At 33.0% G+C, this 12,970-nt stretch overlaps 1 long non-coding RNA gene across 1 annotated transcript; it reads left to right on the top strand.

Moving 5' to 3' along the window:
- The first annotated feature begins 5,066 nt into the window (after positions 1-5,066).
- LOC116403262 lies at positions 5,067-11,524 on the top strand. Its single transcript, XR_004215928.1, has 4 exons — positions 5,067-5,634; positions 9,660-9,751; positions 9,916-10,004; positions 10,961-11,524. It is a non-coding gene; the product is annotated as an uncharacterized LOC116403262 (long non-coding RNA).
- The last annotated feature ends 1,446 nt before the right edge of the window (positions 11,525-12,970 follow it).

Here is a 12,970-nt window from a genome sequence, read left to right as displayed (position 1 = left end):
CAACTAATCATTTAGACGAAGAGGGAAGAACAATATGTCCTTGTTGACATCATCTTGTTCAAATTGTATGAATGTCAATTGGAATAGATTAGATGTCATAGAACATCATTTGTATAAATATGGTATGTCCCCGACTTATAGGCGATGGACATTCCATGGAGATACTCTTGATATTTCTCCCTTTTTAAGATCTAATTCAAGGTTTCTAAGTGCAACGTTTTTCAAGTTAAGTGAACGTAGAGAAAATAATGTAAATCTTAGAGAAAACATTGGAGTTAGAGATACTATGGATGCTGAGATGCTAGAGATGATTCATGATCTACATGGGCTAATGTTTGAAGAAACTACAAGAGAATTTGGTGCTTGTGATTAGACACCCCCCCCCCCCCCTCATTGTTTCAACTTAATTAGTTTGATATAAAGTTTTATACAAACATGGTATATTATAAATTGATATGACTATCTTGCAGTTATGGTAGTCATAGATACGTTATTGTGATTAGACATGCCCTCCTCCTTATTGTTTGAGTTTTCAATTTAGACATGTACCTCCCTCCTTTCATTTCGTCAACTTAATTAGTTTGACATAAAGTGTCAGATTAGAATAGTATATACACACATGATATATTGTGAATTGATATGACTATTCTGTAGTTGTGGTAGTCATAGATTTGTTCTTGTGATGATTTTAGTACTTGTAATTAGAACGTTATGAAGTGTCATTATGATTTTGGTACTTGATGTAGTCATGTCTCCCCTCCCTCCTCATTGTTTGAGTTTTAGAACATAAAATATAATAAATTGTAATTAAATAAAATAAAACTAAATTATTAATTAATTCTCCAAATAATTAATAGCTAAATTAAATATCTTATATTTAATCTAAATTAAGTTTGAAACATATTCAAATATAAATTTTTCTCATAACCAATAATTTTAATATAAATCCAATTCAAATTAAATTAATATTCGAACATATTCAAATATTTAATCTCTCATAAATTAGTTTTGAATCATATCCAAAATTAAATTTATATAATAAAATTTGATTAAAATATAAATTTTATATTATAATGTATCGCATACATTATACTAATTCCCAAAGTAAATTTAAACATTTTAAATTACATCAAATATAAATAAATCTCATTACCCTTTACGAATTAGGAAGATGACCTAATGGTCCTACAGATCAGAAGCTACAACGATATGAGATTAATTGACTAAACCCATTAACCACATTAATCAATATTCGTTAACTCTGTGTACACTCCACTAAAGACTTACAACTGAATTCTTTTCAATGTTGATATATTTTCCATGTCCATAGATATAAACCAATAGTAACAAGTTAGTCATTCACAAGTGTTCGTAACACCAGTTGGGTTAAATTAATTATTGTTTTACCCTTGGGTTACTTCTAGTCCTTAAATATCTATCAGTGCTCCTCCTAGGAATAACTTTTTATGGTCTAACCAATAAATAGAAATCTCTCTCAATGGCATAGAGAGGGTATTGTCTTTTGTTTTAGTTTTGGAGACACCATTTAAGGGAACACTCATCTACTTACTCTAAAGTTAGGAAGGAGTGAATTCCATCTTGTGTGATTATGTTTTCAACTCCTCACTCGGTCTTGTCTCCAAAATGATAGGCATATTAAGTCGACAATCAAGTCACTCTCACCCGTACAAATCAAAGGACAATTCCTCGTGAATAGGAGTTCATAATACACTTGGGATTAAGACTAAGTTACCTAGGTCATCCTATAAAATAGAAACTCAACTAGTTAACAAAGTTACATCTAGTGGTTACTATTTCGTGGTTCGGTCTTATGCAAATTCATTGCATTTGATACCCTCATTCGCATATCATCTATACGAACGCATTGGATAATTGTGTTTGTATCAAATATAAAGTGAGTCGTATTTCATAGTGTTACCAGGATAAGGTACCCAACCTTATCCCTATACTATAGACCCTTTAAGCTGATCTCGAACATTGATCCTTGTATGTCTCTACCTACTAGTTCATTAAACAACTTAGGATGTTACTTTATTGGATTTAGGTTATTAAGACAAAACTAATAATATAATCAATAACATTTATTGAAATTATAATAATAACACTTTATTAATAACGGTCAATTGATTATATTTACAATCTACTAGTTTTAGGACATAAATCCCAACAGCGGGTGCCAACCAAGGGACAAAGTTTAAGTCTAGTTATATCTAGATCAGTTTTAGATTCTTGGCAAAAGGAAACAATGCCTCATTGGAAGGTATGAAGAACCTATAGAAGTTTTCGGCAAAGTTGAAAAAGCCTTTTATCCATTTGACTTCGTGAATTATGTAAACCCTAGACTTAAGAACCCTTAAGTTTTTCAAGAGCTATTGTAGAGGAAGTATAAGTGGAAGTTAGTTTGAGTTAGTAGAAAAGATAGAATGAGGTTTTCTCGTTTGAGTTATGAATCTTAGGTTATTAACCTCCAAAGTTGAGTTTATGTTATGGACGAAAAAGGAAATTATGGATAGAGTTAAAGGCCATTCGAGTAACATGAAAAGTAAGGCATGTTGGGCGTGCAAGAGAGGCAAAATAGTTTAATATGAGCTGTGGAGCATGTGAATAACAGAGCTAGGGCATGGCCTGGCGGCATGAGGCACACATCTAGAGTAGGGGGCGTGAGAAATGCGTCTAGGTCATGTTGCATGCCTTGCAAGCGAGGATGCATGTAATGCACAAGGCGTGCAGTCAATGGATGAACGATAAGTCAGGTTGCCTAGAGCTCTGCGTGCGAACTAGCCACCTTGCGCTTATGCCCTACGCATTAGCAATGTCAAAGGGCATTGTTTTATAGCTATTTTTAACATTCTTACCATTTTTTAGTAAAGTTTAAATATTTTCTAAGGTAAGGGGTTAATTAAGACTTAAATATGATTATTTCAAGACAAAGGGAGTTAGAAGGACTTTTAAGCGAAGAGATAGAGTGATAACTTGTAGAAATACAAGTTATCGTAGTCTTTTAGGGTTTAGGGTTAAATGAAGCCTTAATGCATGAAAAAGGAAGAACACTCGTAGTAAAATAGATAAAAGGACTAAGTTACACGTTATGAATTACAAAAGTGCTTTATGTTTGTTTATTGCATTTTTCATATCCTTATGTAGAATTGTGGAAGAAAAAGAAAAGAGTAGCCAGGCGAGAAGATATCACGACCAATAAGGCGACTAGAAGAATGAAGCTAGGCGTTCCGTAGCATTAGTAAACAAAAAGAGTTGGCACTAATGTCAAAAAAAGAATGAAAAGAACATATATGACGCATAACAGCTTTATCAAAGATTTAGTGAAGCCTAGATGATGTTACGTCTTGTCAATCATCACGTATAAATAGTGGTTGTATCTTTAAGAGGATTATCATGTGGGAAATTTCACCAGAGAGCAAGCTTTTTCATCCATCATTCCTTTTATTTCTTTTAGGTGAGGGCTTAGAATAAAAAGAGAGAGTCCCCCCTCCACTTCCCCTCAGTGTAAAAGGTAAAAATCAGAGCCCAAGCGTATGAGAAATCTTACACAGCAGCTCACCTCATTTCACTGTATTTCCATTTGTAATTTCCTTATGTGTGTTTGTAATGAAAGCTTTGTGGCTTAAAGGTCTATTTAGTTATAAATACAATGTATTTCTACTTTCATTCTCTCATTTTCTTATCTCACCATCTCAGGTACGTTGAAGTAATTATGGGTAAATAATATAAGGCATAGATAATGCTAGGGAATCTGAATATCTACGATGTTAGTCTTGTTTAGTTAAATGCAGCCATTAATACTTTGTCTTATTCGAGAGAAAAGACAAAGTGTTAATTGTTGTCACTTGCCACGTGATGACCTGCATTTAGCTAAACAAGTGGTGAAAGGATTTTAGCAATGCAATCTTTTCACTGAACTTATCCTTAGCATACATATTTGAAATGTGAGAGTGTACGACGAAGGCACCAAGAGGTTGTTTGCCTTAATATAGGATGAGTTGCTTATAATTAATTCATAAAGATTAGATACAAATCATCTCTTAAATTTAAATATTTAGGTCCCGAAAGGCGAGCAAGTATGACAAAAGCACGAAGAGGTTGTGTGTTTTAAATCTAAAGTTAATAAATGATGATCGTACTCGTCTCGACACATTAATTATCATTGCTTTATACTTAATTAGTAAATATTCCTACATCTCACCACCTAATATCTGAGTTCATGTTTTAATTCATTTCATCGTCATTTCCATCTTGTTGCTCCTTCGCACTTAGTGTAAATACATAGAAAAATTTTACTGTGCATATTAATATACTATATAGATACCACATGAGTTTAGAAAACATGATTAGCCTATTAGGATTGCCAATTCACTGTGTTCGACCTAAGGTTATCTAGAAAACCTCTCTCATCACTACACTTAGGCAAGAGGGAGGAAAACTTGTACTCAAACGCTAGATTAATGAAGTTAGCAATGCGTAGGCCGGATTGTGTCCCTTTTATCGCATGACCCTAGCCTAGTCACCGATTTAGTTGCATACTTAGTAATTCATGAATTGACTTTGTAATTAAATTACAAAACAAGCATTGAGCCACACATTTGTGAGTGACAACTGAATTTCTATGTTTATTTATGAACATGAATTTAAGCTAATATTTTTCTTACATTCTTTGAGATGCTAAATGATACTTTGCTGATTTAGTAAATGATTTACAAAAGTATAAATTTAAAAGTACCACTTTAAGACCTGTTAAGCACGATTTATAAATTATTTTCAAGCATATCTTATGAATATGAGATCTAAAAGCTAGATTTTAATGAGATTTAAAGTAAACATGTGTTCAAGCTAAGATTTCAAGTATGTTTTCATAAATCTATTGTTGAGCTTTATTTTAAATTTGAGTTTAGGTTCAATTTCAAGTGCAAGACAACTTGTAGTGTAAAGCTTGGAGGAGAAGCAGCCACGTCTCTTCTTGTTTGTTGTCGTACATGTGGACGAGGTAAGATCCCTTTGCTTTTACTTCCTACACTTATCAAAAGAAAAGAGAACTAAAGAAAGAAAGGAAAATAAATGAAAATACTTTTTCTTTACTCTTGGTTTTTTTTACTCTCTGCCTTTGCAAACCCTAAATTTTTCTTTATGGTGTTTTGATTTGAATGGATTATATTTCACAATGTAATTGTTGAATTGAAGGGGAAGAAGGAGAAGACTACAAGATTTACGTGGTTCAGCCAAAGAATGCTTACATCCATGGGAAGGATCTCTTTCCTTATGTTTAAATATGAGTACAATGGATTTTTAGTTCTCTTTTTCTTTTTTCTGTATCTAAAGAAATGTATGTAAAAACTTAAATCATTTTTTTTAATACACCTTTATATTTATAGGTGTTTACATAGATAAAGAAAAATAACAGAAAACTGAAAAATAATGTTATTGGAATTCAGTTTCTACAAATCTCCACCTTGAATCCTACCTGTAATAGTTTTAGAGATCCTTCCAACCTTTTGACTTTATCATCCTTTTTCACGTAAGTCGAAACCTACCAGTTCTAAGCATTTCAGGAGCTTCAACTTTGAAACAACTTGGTGAGCATGTCGGCAACATTTTGCAGAGGTTTGAACCTTCAGAACTTCTATTTCTCCTCCTTCGATTTTTTCTCGAATGAAGTGGAATTTTATATCTATGTATTTTGTTCTACTATGGTATTGTGGCTTTTTGGATAGGTTAATGGTTATCATAATAAATTTTTACAATTGACTGTTTGATTCTAAAATCCTTCATTAGTCCTTTAAGCTATAATCCCTCTTCTACTGCTTCAGATAAAACTGTGTATTCTGCTTCTGTGGTTGAGAGAGCAACAATAGATATTAGGGTTTCTTTCCAACTGATTAGATTAGGACCATAGAGAAAAACATATCTTGTTAGGCTTATTCTCTTATCACTTTCACCGACACAGTCATAATCCACATAGCCAAATAGTTCTAGATCTGATTTTGTGGCCTTTTGGTAGATTAATTTCACATACTTAGACCAAATTAGATATCTTAATATCCATTTAGTTGCTTTCCAATGTCTTTTTCCAAGATTAGCCATGTATCTACTAGCTAGATTTGCTGAATAGAATAAGTCAGGTCTTTTAGAGATCATTAAGTACATTAGACTTCCCACTGCTTGGATGTATAAGACACATTCTCCATTTGTTGTTTGTGTTCAATGTTTGTATCACTAGGAGAATTTGCACCTGATGGTTTAAAGTGTTGTGCAATAGGGAGAGTTACTGGACTAGCACTAGTGAGGTTAAATCTCCTGATTTCCTTCTCACAGTAGGTTGATTGATTGATGCTTAATATAGACTAGTCTCTATCTCTAGTGATGTCAATCCCTAGGATCTTCCTTGATTTCCCTATGTCTTTCATATCACATTCTTTACTTAAAAGATTTTGGACATGAACTAAATCTTCTTTAGAGCTTCTGGTAAGGAGCATATCATCAACATAGAATAACAAATAAACCTTTTCCTTATAGGTTGTTGAGTGTATATAGACACACATATCATATGAACTTCTTTGAAAATCCAAACTAGCTATAAAATCATCAAATCTTTTATACCAACACCTTGGTGATTGCTTCAACCCATAGATTGACTTCTTTAATAAGCAATAGAGATCTTCCTTACCTTGAACCTCAAAACCGTTGGGTTCAACCATGTAAATAGTTTCATCTAGATAACAATGAAGAAATGTTGTCTTAACATCAAGTTGGTCCAACTCAAGATTGTTTTGAGCAACTAAGGATAGAAGAAGTCTAATAGAAGTCAATTTAACAACATGAGAGAAAATTTCAGAATAGTCTATACCTTCTCTTTAAGTGAAACTCTTTGCTACCAGCCTTGCCTTGTACCTCAGTTGTGAGTATTTTTTAATTTCCTCCTTGAGTTTATAGATCCATTTAGATGCTATTGGTTTACATCCTTTAGGTAGAGAAGCTAGAGTCCAGGTATCATTCACATTTAGTGAATTTATTTCTTCATTCATAGCTTCAATCCATGATCTAGCATCACTGCTATTTACAGCTTCCTCAAAGAAACTTGGTTCATGATCATTAAAAGCTACAATAGCATTTAGAACAAGATTCATATAGTTAGTTTCAACATACCTGGTTGGAGGAACAATTACTCTTCTTTGTCTATCTCTTGCTAGAGAGTATTGACTCAAGTTAGGTTGTTCTTCAACTATTTCAGTTTGTTTTCCACTTATGTTCTCTACTTGTTCTTCATCAGTAACAGTAGTTCCCTCAGTAGATTGTGCATTATTTCTAATATTCTCCACCTTAAATTGAGTAATATAAGTTTCTGTGGCACTAGGTTTTCTTCAAGATTACCTTTCTCTTGCATAAAAATCTAATTTCTCTGAAATGAACATCCCTACTGATTATAAATTTCTTTTTCAGTGGAGTGCTTCTTTTTCAGTGGAGTGCCACATTTGAAGCCCTTTACTCTTTCTGTGAAGCCAATAAACATGCATTTAATAGCTCTTGCCTTTAGTTTCCCTTGGTTTTGATGGACACACCCTACACATCCAAACACCTTGAGATCATTTAGATTTGGAGGGTGTTTGGACCATTTCTCCTCGGGTGTTAAGAACTCTAAAGAGGTATGAGGGCTTCTGTTCAGCATGTACATAGCATATGCAACAACTTCAGCCTAAAATTTTTCTTCTAGGATAGCATCTGACAGTAGACATCTTACTCTTTCCATGATTGTTCTGTTGAGTCTTTCTGTCACCCCATTATGTTGAGGTGTGTATCTCACTGTTTTATGTCTTGTGATATTATTTTCCCTACAAAAAATATTAAAAACCTCTCCACAAAACTCCAAACCATTGTCGGTTCTAAGGTACTAAATTTCCTTATCAATTTATTTTTCTATCAATAGTTTTCATTCTTTAAAATTTTCAAAAACTTGATCTTTTGTTTTCAGAATATAAATCCAACATTTTCTAGAAAAATCATCAATAAAGGATAAGATGTACCTTCAACCACTTAGGCTTGGAGTTGAGGCTGGACCCCCTAGATTCGAATGGATGTAGTATAGGATTCCTTTGGTTGTATGTTGTGCTTTGATGAAGCTTTGTTTCCTTGCTTTGTCTAGCACACAGTGTTCATAGAAAGACAACTTACTGCTGATTTCTTGACGTAGGATGCCTTGTTTAGATAGTGGCTCGAGCTCCTTTTGGCTGATGTGAGATACTCTTTTGTGTCAAAGGTTAGCCTCGGTTAGATTTAGAGCAGAAACAACATTAGCATCCTTTAACATTTCAACCCATTTAATTATAAAAAGATCATTTACCTTTTTTCCAACCAACACTACTCTAGAGTCCATACAAACCTGAAAAACTCCACATTTTCCTTTGTATTCACACCTTAAAGAGTCTACAATTCCTAGAGAAATAAGGTTCCTTTTAAGGTGAGAAACATGTCTAACATTTATGAGAAGTTTCACAGTTCCATCTTTTAATTTCATGGTGACTGATCCAATTCCAGCAATGTAACATGCCTCATTGTTCTCCATGAAAACCGACTCTCCATTAATTTCTTTATATGTGTTGAACCAAGCTCTAAAAGGTGTCATATGGTAGGTGCATCCGGAATCTAGAACCCAATCATGTTTACCAGTAAACATGATTGACTTGGTCTTAAGTTGATGCCAAAGCATCAGTATAGATATATGAATTTTCTACTATAGAGGCTTCAAATTGCTTTCCCTTTGATATTTTATTTCTCTTGATTCTTTTTCTTAAGGAAAAAGCAATCTTGGATTAGATGCCCCTTCTTTTGCAATACTTACATTTCTTCTTCAGTTTTGCTTTCTTTTCCTCATTTGAAAAAGGTTTGCTGTTGTTTTTCCATTGATTATCTTAAGATTTTCCTTTGACAAATAAATTGTCTCCAATGTCATGCTCTTTTTGTGATGACTAAATTTCTAATTCTCTAGTTCTAAGGGTTCAAATAATAACTTATGTTTTAATTGAGTCTCTGTCATATTTAAGTGCATTTTTCACATCTTTGTAAGCTTCAGGTAGAGAATTTAGGAGAACATAAGCCTCATTTTCATCACTGAGTTTATCTTCAAGACTTTTAAAATTTGAAACTATTTTCTTGAACTCATCTATGTTGTATGTCAAGGTTTTTTAGGGATCCATTTTGTATGTGAAGAATTTCTCCCTTAGGTACATTTTATCAGGGAGATCTTTAGTGACATATAAATTTCTAATTGCTTAAAAATTTTATATGATGTCTCTTCTTCTAATACTTGTCTTATAACATTGTCACTGAGATTTATGATTAGTGTACCATAGGCATTTAACTCCATTTCTTCTCTTTGTAATGTTGTGAGTGTTGTTAGAAGTTTTGAAGAATCTTAAAGGGCTTTATGAGTCTTTTACTAACCTAGCAAAGTCTTGCCTTTTGCCTTCCATAAGGCAAAATCTCCCTTTCCATCAAACTTCTCGATTTCTACTCTTGCCACTGCCATTCTAAAGTTTGTTGTTTTCTTTAATTCTCAAAGATTGAATTTCTTGAAAAAATTAAGATTCGCTTTGATACCAATTTGTTGGGCTTTATTTTAAATTTGATTTTAGGCCTAATTCCAAGTGCAAGATAGCTTGATGTGTAAAGCTTGGAGGGGAAGCAACCACGTCTCTTCTTGTTTATTGCTGTACACGTGGACGAGGTAAGATCCCTTTGCAAAACTTCCTGCATTTATCGAAAGAAAAGAAAACTAAAGAAAGGGAAAAGAAAAATGAAAATACCTTTTCTTTAGTCTTGGTTTTCTTTACTCTTTGCCTTTGCAAACCCTAAATTTTTCTTTATGGTGTTTTGATTTGAATGGAGTAGATTGCACAAAGTAATTGTTGAAGATGAAGCAAAAGAAGGAGAAGACTACAAGATTTACATGGTTCGGCCAAAGAATGCCTACATCCACCGTAAGGATCTCTTTCCTTATGTTTAAAGATGAGTATAATGGTTTTTTTGTTCTCTCTTTTTTTTTTTTTTTTTTTGTATCTAAAGAAATGTATGTAAAAACTTAGATAATTTTTTTAAAGATACCTTTATATTTATAGGTGTTTACAGAGATAAAGAAAAATAACAGAAAACTGAAAAATAATGTTGTAGGAATTCAGTTTCTACATCTATGCTTGTATGTTCTATGTTATTCTCTATAACCAATTTATGTGCACATGGTGGTTTTCTGTTACTGATGTAAAGGCTAACGAGCCTATGTTTCTTGTACATCAATAAAAGTACAATTCATTGTGCCTATGTAGAGAAAGTTATAGTTAGAACTATGCCTATGATGAGAGAATTGCATAGTGATGGTGTGAGGTGCACTAACACCCATGTTTTGTATTTTGGACAAGTTATAGATTAATGATCAAGTATATGTATTTCAAATGTTTGTAAGCTTCAAGCTACATGTTTATAAAATGTCATTTAATTGTTTTAATGTTTCTAAATTCTAAAGCTTTATAGATAACTATTTAGAAAATCATGTTTTATAAAATCGTCACCACTGAATTTTTAAGACTCGTCCTTTCAAATTTTTTCTCACTTTGCTGGTAGTGATCATCATGTCGAGTCTGCACTATAGCTACTTATCACTATTTGTAAGTTGAGGTTATTTTATTTTTATAGTTAACATGTTTAAGTTTTTGACACGAGTTTCAAGTTGTAGGCAGTAAGTTGTTTCTGCTGAGTATCTGCCAAGGGTTGTAGTTAGTAGTTCAAGTTGTTAGTAAAACATTTAGCTTGCGTTGTTCCTTTCTAGCATGCAATGTTAGTGTTGTAACTATTGATTAAGTGAATTCAGGTTGGTTAGAGAGTGTTGTCAAAACATGACAATGCTTGTTAACCCTCTCACACTCTTTTGGGGCTATATTAGGGTTTAGAGAGGAGGTGTGACAGATGAAGATTCACCTAGTCATCTACGTAATTAATATGAAACCCTACCATCTCGACTTGAAAGATGAGCAACGGAACACTTTAAGTCATTCGACCGTCACTATGAAGGACACATTGAAGAAATATTTTCAGAGACAATGTACCGTGTTACAAGACCAAGACACGAATTGAAAACATTTCTAGTGAAGTGGAAAGGCCTCCCTAACGAAGAAATCAGTTGAAACAACGCTGAAAACCTCAAGGATGATGCTCAACAAATGGTTAAGTTCAAACAAAGTCAGTTGACAAGGACGCAACCAATTAGGTGGGAGAGAATGTCATGGTCATACTTGTCCAAGGCATGTTGTCTGTGGCCACATACCACTCCGATACCTTTTACGGTTGTTTTCATTGTATTTTAGTTTCTCTATATTTTTTTTGTAAGTGACAGCTCGCACATTAGTATATGCAAGCTTCTCACATCTCTTTTGGTTTATAATATACTACATGATGTTAAGATACCTTTATACCTACGAGTTATAAGATATAAAACTATTGTTGTCCCATATTGCTTATAGCCTTATAACGATGACATTTTTTTTTCTCGAACATGCTTTCAAACGTTTGCGAAAACCTTTTCCTCTAAACCCATTTTCTAAAACATTTTTCCCAAGAAAAGGGGTGTACGTTGCAAAATACATCTATTGTGCCATTGATTATTTAGATTTGATTTGGCTAACTTGTTCTCGTGTGGGAACAAATGTCGCATGATCGCTTCGAGACACTTACGAAAGTGCGACCATGACACAAGATGTATACACGCAACTTAATTTGTGCACCCCATTTCACAAGATTCGGTTGACGAACGTTGAACCACATTGACGTAGTTTTTTTTCTTCAGAAAAACTGATTGACTTTGTTATGCATATTCTTCGTCGTGTTTTGTTAGTTTGACTTCAGTCTTTCACTAAAATCGAGTCAAGCTAACCCAGTTGCACCATACTTTTAGATTATTACTTGAACATGATTCAACTACACGTCTACCACACATACTGTTCAAGCCCTTGTTAAATAACCATGGATCTTTAATTTATTAGATTACGTAGTGCAAGACAAACAATTAATTTTTACAAATATAAATGATACCAAGTAAGAGATTTTGGACATGAATCCCAACCCAACCAACACTCCTCCACTTTGTCTATCGCCCACCGCTGACCTCCATTGGCCGTCGCACATTTGGTCGCATGTCATAAGTTGTTTGATTCTTGCTATCTTTCTTTCTCCCAACATCTCTCTTTTACCCACTAGCACTGATCCACATCATATGAGAGCCAACTCTCACTTACCTCCATCGTTTCTCTCTCTTTCAATTGATTTTGTCAGAGCAAATGTGGAATAAAAAAATAATTAAAAACTTTAATTAAGAGTTTATGTGAAAAATATTAAATATGAGTGACATACCCACAAACCCCCTATATTAGTAGACACACGATTCGGTTCAGTTTTAAGGATTTTTTTTAACACCCGTGCAAGTAGCATATTCAAATCGCCAATCATTCTCATTTCAAAAAAGAAGAAAGGTTAATTTTTATAAATATAACAAATTGACAACATATTTACCTCGTTTAACAAAATGACAAAGTTAATGAAATTGATCATTTTGTTTAAATATTACAGGTTTTCCTTTCCTTTTCATGTCTTTTTTTCTCCTCCTCTTCTTCTTATGCAATTATTTTAAACATTTTTGTTCCTTTCCATTGTCATTTTATATTTTATTTTTTTCAAACTGTAATTTGGTTGTTTAAGATTGTGTATCAAATATAAAAGATTGTGAAAAAATGGTTATATATTAGATAGTCAAATTTAAATGATCGTTATAAAAAATAATCTAATCTAAACTATTTTGTACAAAAAAATCTTTAAAAAATCAATTAGATTTTAGTAGTCAAATCTAAACAATCATACTATACAAATATAAATGATCGTGTCAAATCTAAATGATAGCAGA

This window comes from Cucumis sativus, chromosome 4 (assembly GCF_000004075.3).
Source record: "Cucumis sativus cultivar 9930 chromosome 4, Cucumber_9930_V3, whole genome shotgun sequence".
In the NCBI taxonomy this organism is placed as follows: Eukaryota; Viridiplantae; Streptophyta; class Magnoliopsida; order Cucurbitales; family Cucurbitaceae; genus Cucumis; species Cucumis sativus.
The sequence above is the reverse complement of the archived record's forward strand: the minus strand, read 5'-3'. Positions and strand labels throughout refer to the sequence as shown.